The sequence below is a fragment of the Salvelinus sp. IW2-2015 genome, linkage group LG4p, assembly GCF_002910315.2.
Source record: "Salvelinus sp. IW2-2015 linkage group LG4p, ASM291031v2, whole genome shotgun sequence".
NCBI classification, from domain to species: domain Eukaryota; kingdom Metazoa; phylum Chordata; class Actinopteri; order Salmoniformes; family Salmonidae; genus Salvelinus; species Salvelinus sp. IW2-2015.
This window is the reverse complement of record NC_036841.1, coordinates 1,633,776-1,639,775: the sequence shown is the minus strand read 5'-3', so window position 1 is coordinate 1,639,775 and position 6,000 is coordinate 1,633,776. Positions and strand designations below refer to the sequence as shown.

Genomic DNA, 6,000 nt, shown 5'->3' with positions numbered 1-6,000 from the left:
TACGCATTGTTTGGTGTATTACCCTAATGACATCACATTGCTGCAATGCTGTGCTTGTCATAGAGAAGGTGTCGCAAAGTAATGTTCTTCGTATAACATGAATTCGTCCATGGGTCATTTTGTAAAGATTKTATATGTTCTGCATCTGTTCAAGACATCATGGTGAGGAAATATATTTTCATTTGTAAGCCTATCAGTCGTGATCCTCCTATTACGCAAGTGTTAGGTTGTTGAGTAGAGACGCATTGCAAAATATTGCCTGCTCGCTCTGTGGAATTAAGCAGGATACATTATCCCACTACCCTGCCCGGAAAAATCGACTGCATTGTCTTTGCTGAACGGGTGGACAAAGAAGCAAGCCATATATGAAAACGAATTGCTCGCGTGGGTAAGCATATATTGGCTATCAAGAAAGAATACACGCTTTAAACTATGCGTGGATGGAATTCATTCAATCGACAAGGGAAGTTAACGAGCAACATTATCAAGGAGAGCAGTATGTTTGGCAACCTTGATTTGCTTATCATAAAATAAAATACATACGAGTTAACTATTCTAGGCTATTGTAGTCGTCGACCTTCATGACCATCTCAGACTTTTAGATACGCAGAATAGCAGAAACCGCGTGGCTGAATTTAAAACCAACCCCAATGCGTTTATTCCATGCCCGTGTCTGTTCAACAACACTAGCTGCCTACCCATTGCTTCAAAGGATCCTTAACTGCATGGCTTTCTACCTCCATCATTCATAATGACAATATTGGTACATGCATATTGCACTATATGAATATACCTCTGATACAGTCCAACGTTTCTTATTCAATTCAAGGCTAATTTGACTGAGGCTACACTGACACGTTCCTTGGACGATAGCTCTGGATTTCAGATTCGGTTTTCAGTTTGTATATCTTTTTCTGTCTCAATTGGATCGTATTGGGATTAAGGTGGGGTTTTAACCCGATGCAGATAACAGGGAGATGTATTTCCCATGACATTTGTCTTGGTCACTGGATTTTTGATAATGATGGTTTAAGAAAGGACTTCGCCTACCAATTTGGTGACCAATTTCTGAAGTAAAAGTCAACCCGTTGTTGGTTACTACCTCTCTCGTCAATTTCACTCCTCTCCGATTAGAAATGCTTCAGTAAGACAATGTTTGAACYGTGGAAATAACGCCCATGTGTCTACCCCTAAACATCCACGGCGAATCCTATTAATGACAACGGTAAAGGTAAGTCAGCCATATATTTTATATTTGATCATAGCAATTGCATGCTCAATAAAAAGCAAATTAGCTTTGTGCTATATACTTTTTTTGACCTTCCACTTTGGTGCATGATTTGTTATTGTGTGCAGTGTTTACAGATATATTGATAGGTATATAATGTTCAGGTGATGCTATTTTGAATAACAATCTAATCTGCTATTTGTTAGTATAGGCTATAAGCTATTAATGCGTTCRTGCCGCATAGGCTATTCAATCTAAAGTATTGCCTRACTATTGAATTATGATATATTTGAATAGCGTTTGATGTTTTGGACCAGTTTTGTTGAATTATTTTGCTAATTTAAGTCACGTAGCCTGTAGCCTACATCTGTATAGGTCCAAAAGCGCGCTATCAAAATGATAAATAGGGATGATAAATAGTAGACTGTAGCCTAAAACTAGTGCTGTGAGACAACGCGCAGCTGGGCTAAAACAGGCAAAATAATATGATATTTGTATGTTGATTGATGACTCATTCATTTTCATATGAGATGGTTGACATTGTAGACTAATAACACACAAGGATTTCAATTGACCTTTCGCAGTATTGGGTTATTCACCTGGTTTGGAATTCCAATAAAGATGAATTCCTMAGGAATACTTACCCTTGTATGGATTCGTTGTAATGGACCCTAATTAGGCTATTGCTAAGTGATGTGTGTAATCAAATTGTCAGAGGGAACGAAATCAGAGAATAKATTGGTTCAAGGCCGGTCTGTGTCTGTAGAAGCAGCATGCATTCTGCATTTATTATCACAGRTTTGTGTTGGCTACAACCGCTGAAGCTGTATGGGCATTCAAATCAAAAGRAATAAGGAACAGACGGGCCACACAAAGCTCGGTGAGTTGAATCCTCCATTGAAGTTGCCAACGTTGGTTGAGAGCACAGACCAGCTTGCTTGGAGCGCGAGTGGCACGGGCGTGTCTGCATCAGAACAACGTCGACTTTCACAAGTTAGCATCAGCACTGGAGAATATTTCTCACTGCAGAAATGTCAAATGACCGCTTGGGGACACTGACTGCTAAGCTACAACCGTCTATTATTCGTTTCAGTACCGACCAATCGAACTCATACGGAACGAATGTGAATGTTCCGAATTTTATCCATGGGTTACAAATCAAAGCACGCTTTTCTCATAGACCTAACGTTACCCATAGGCGGGACATTGAGAGGGAAGCATAGCCCAATGTAACGGCAATTYTTCTGCTCAAATGTGTTTATATGACATATAGTATAATTCATGATCATGAGTAGACTAGAACGCTACAGTGCAGCAACATATCTGACCCTGTGTATTACGGTCGCTGTCCACTGCCCTGTGGTGCTGAACTTCCGGGATTCCGAGCTCATGGCTGTCCATGGTGCTGAATCTGGTTGTTTACATTGGCTCCACAAAACCCTTTACCACATAACAAAGTCGCCACAGAAAGCTGCATGTTGTATTAGGTAGACTCCTGAAAGTGACGCTATTATACAGGAAATCTTTTTTTTCAATATGCAAATKAGTTAGTTAGCTCACCAATTAATATGCTCATTAATGAGTTGTGAGTGATGCACTCTTAGAAATGTTAATTAAGAGTCTTTATTCAGTTCAAAAGAAAACACAGGACTTCAAAAAAGTAAGTTAAAAAACAATAACAACACAATATTATCTCTAGCAGCTAGCAAAGGTATTATTCACTGCCCAACCACTCTGATGGACCTCAGTTTGAATGTGGTCTTATGGTCAAAAGAAGTAATAACTGGTAGCCATTTTTCTATGGTTATTTTCTCCTCTCTCTTTTTCAGGCATTCAATATTTATATTGTTAGTTTCTGGAATAATAGGCTATGTCTCTGTGGACAGTTTCCAGAGATGGAGGTATTTGTGTCCTTGCCAACCCTTCAGACTCAGTAGAGGACTCAAAGAGGTCAGCATGTGGCTTTTATAGGATTATATATYTTTTTTTTCACTCAGGGAATGTAGATGGCAGAAATAAGGTGCTCTGTCAGATGTAAACAGGGTAGTAGTGAAGGTTGTAAATCCATTAAAGAGAGATGGAGGCAAAATATCTMAACACTTACCGTTAAATGAAGCATACATCCCCTCATATCACTACCATTTTATTTCGGACCACGSTCATAAGACATACCAAGGGGAAACTGTGTACATCAATTTGCAGAGTTGCTACATCAGTAGTACAGTATGCCGCATGCATTTTACATAGCAGCTTGCAGTCCCACTCCACCACTGGTTAGTACCGTTTACCAGGTGCAGCAGTATCCACTCCTCCATCTCAATCAGGAATGGGACTCCATGTTCTGGCACATCAGGGGCACCACCTCTCCACAGCTGCCCAGCCTGCCCAGTGCAATGAAGCGCTGAGATGGAGAGGATCTGTCACATGGTTTATGTGTTGTAAYGGCCACTCCCTGTCGGACGGATGCCTTCATAGGGGAAGATAAGAGACACACATTCAACACACAGATAAAACAACCTAGTCATGGATGGAGAAAAGTGCTGGGTCCTTTACAGGAATGAAGACTACAACAATAGGAGTCAATAGCCCCAAGCATATAGAATTTAGGAGATGTATTGCTTTGGGTGTGCATGTTGAATATTTGAATGAGCTGTTGAAACATTTGTTTCAGTAAGAACCATTGACATTTGATGCTACAGAACCAGATKATGTATTTTAAATACTTGCTCCATGTCTGTACATAATAAGGGCCTGCTTTAAGTGGCTTGTAAAGACATCTGAACACAGAGGTTAATGAGGTTTATTCTTAGGAGGGTTAATACGTTTGAGCCCTATTGGATTAGTAATTTGAATTAATTAACAAGTTCAACAGGCCTTCCCACTGAGCACAGGCGTCAATTCAACGTCTATTCCACGTTGGTTCAACGTAATTTCAGTGAAATGATGTGGAAATAATGTTGAGTCAACCAGTGTGTGCCCAGTGGGTTGTTGTGTATTTAGATTTGGACTATCTATGCAGCGGTTGGGGTGAGATAGGTTATCACCGCTTCTCTAGCTTGTCAGCGCATTGGACCGTGTTACAGTAGATACCCAGGGTTCTGGTGCCATGCCTTTGCCTAATGAAATCAGCTATCATGAGATCCTCATTATCATACACTGACTACATGGATTTCAATATGGATGCATGAATACACACAATATCAAGAAATATGTGAGAATAATTTCAAATTCCAATAGGTAATAGTTAAACAGATCCACAAGCAGATAGGTGGGAAGGTTTCTGCTGCTTTCTAGTTTGGCAGTATAGGCAGTAGGGTGAGATTAATGTAGCCTCTCTGGCTYGCCAGTCTGTTGCATTGTGTTACAGCAGCTGCTCTGGTTGCTGCTGTCATGTGTTAGCATTATGAAATCAGGGCTGATATGGGTATTATCAGCCACTGCAGAAACGAGAGGGAAGAGACACGCCAAAAGTACCAGATCTGTATGGGGAGAATGAAATGTATGGGGAGAATGAAATGTATGGGGAGAATGAAAATCTGGATTTGAAAATTATTATGCATAGCCTACCCACTGTAGAGCTGCACTCTATGAGGTCTGGATGTCAAACAGCTGTATAAACAATGTCTGTTTTGTTATGTGTAAGATAACTTCACAGGAAACAATATTGCCACTTTCATTTACTATTGGAGTAGCCACAGTAGAATCAGTACACAATTAATGAAAAATGTACCCATTGCCGGCAATTTGTGTTTGAAAAGTGTTAACACACATTTGCATACTGTTATATTAAAGATGAGTTAACATTGAAAAAAAATAAATGCAAAATGTAGTTATACTCCCATTTCAACAAACAACTTAGCCTACACATACATCACAGACACTCAGCATGATTGGTGTGTATTTCAAACTAGATAATGCTGCTGGTTCTTGCTCATGTAAAATGTGGTATTCTATCTAAGCAAACATCTTTTTGAATGATCGGTCGGTTGATACATTATTGTACATAAGGGCTTTYCTTTCTCCGCCCCCAAAGTTGAGCTTGAAATCAGCGTAAGGGGAATTTTCTGTTAGTACTGGATGATGAGCATAGGCCTGGAGCGTGCATCTCATCCTGGGACAGATGCTGAGCAGATAAACCAGGCTGGGTCCTGGAGCTGGGGAGCTGAAGCGTTGACCTGGTACATGCGGCATGCAGAGCATCAGATGTAGGATGGAGCTCAAGGGCAGCAGAGAACAATGGGRGTGGGGGCAAAGGTCACAACAGTCAGCAGGGAGGGAGCACATGGTAACAGAGGAGCAGAGGAGGCAGAAATCCAAGGTGTTTATGGAGCAGAAACAGCCTCTATAGCTTGATGATGGGTGTGATCAGTTGATTACTGGAAGGCAAAGATGAGGACTCAAGGTAGAAGCAGATGGATTTCCAATGACAGGTAAGGGCAAGTTGAGCTAGGTTCATTAGTATCCTGATTCAGATGGAAGATGGACATATTGACAATGTCATTTTCTTTGGAGCATCTCATACCTTAACTGCCACTGCTAAAGAGAGTTTTTATACCCAAGTCATATTACCAGCCTCCCAGCCTCTCTGTTGACTCTATGGCGCACAGATAACAAGATTACAGGTGGCACCTGTCTCCCCAAAGAACCTCTCCCATACAGTGTGGCTGTTCCACCKTTGACACAGTTTTAGACTACTGCTACAGGACATAGATGTCACTGTCTTTATAGGGGCATTAAAATGAAGAGATATGATATTATTATCCACCAAAGAA

At 40.7% G+C, this 6,000-nt stretch overlaps 1 protein-coding gene across 1 annotated transcript in view; it reads left to right on the top strand.

Annotated features, from left to right (window-relative positions):
- Window positions 1–1,142: 1,142 nt before the first annotated feature.
- Window positions 1,143–6,000, top strand: part of LOC111958567 (leucine-rich repeat and fibronectin type III domain-containing protein 1-like) — a 136,424-nt gene continuing 131,566 nt past the window's right edge. Inside the window, 1 exon segment of the mRNA XM_023979834.2 lies at window positions 1,143–1,231. The gene's annotated coding sequence lies outside the window, so the exon portion shown is untranslated.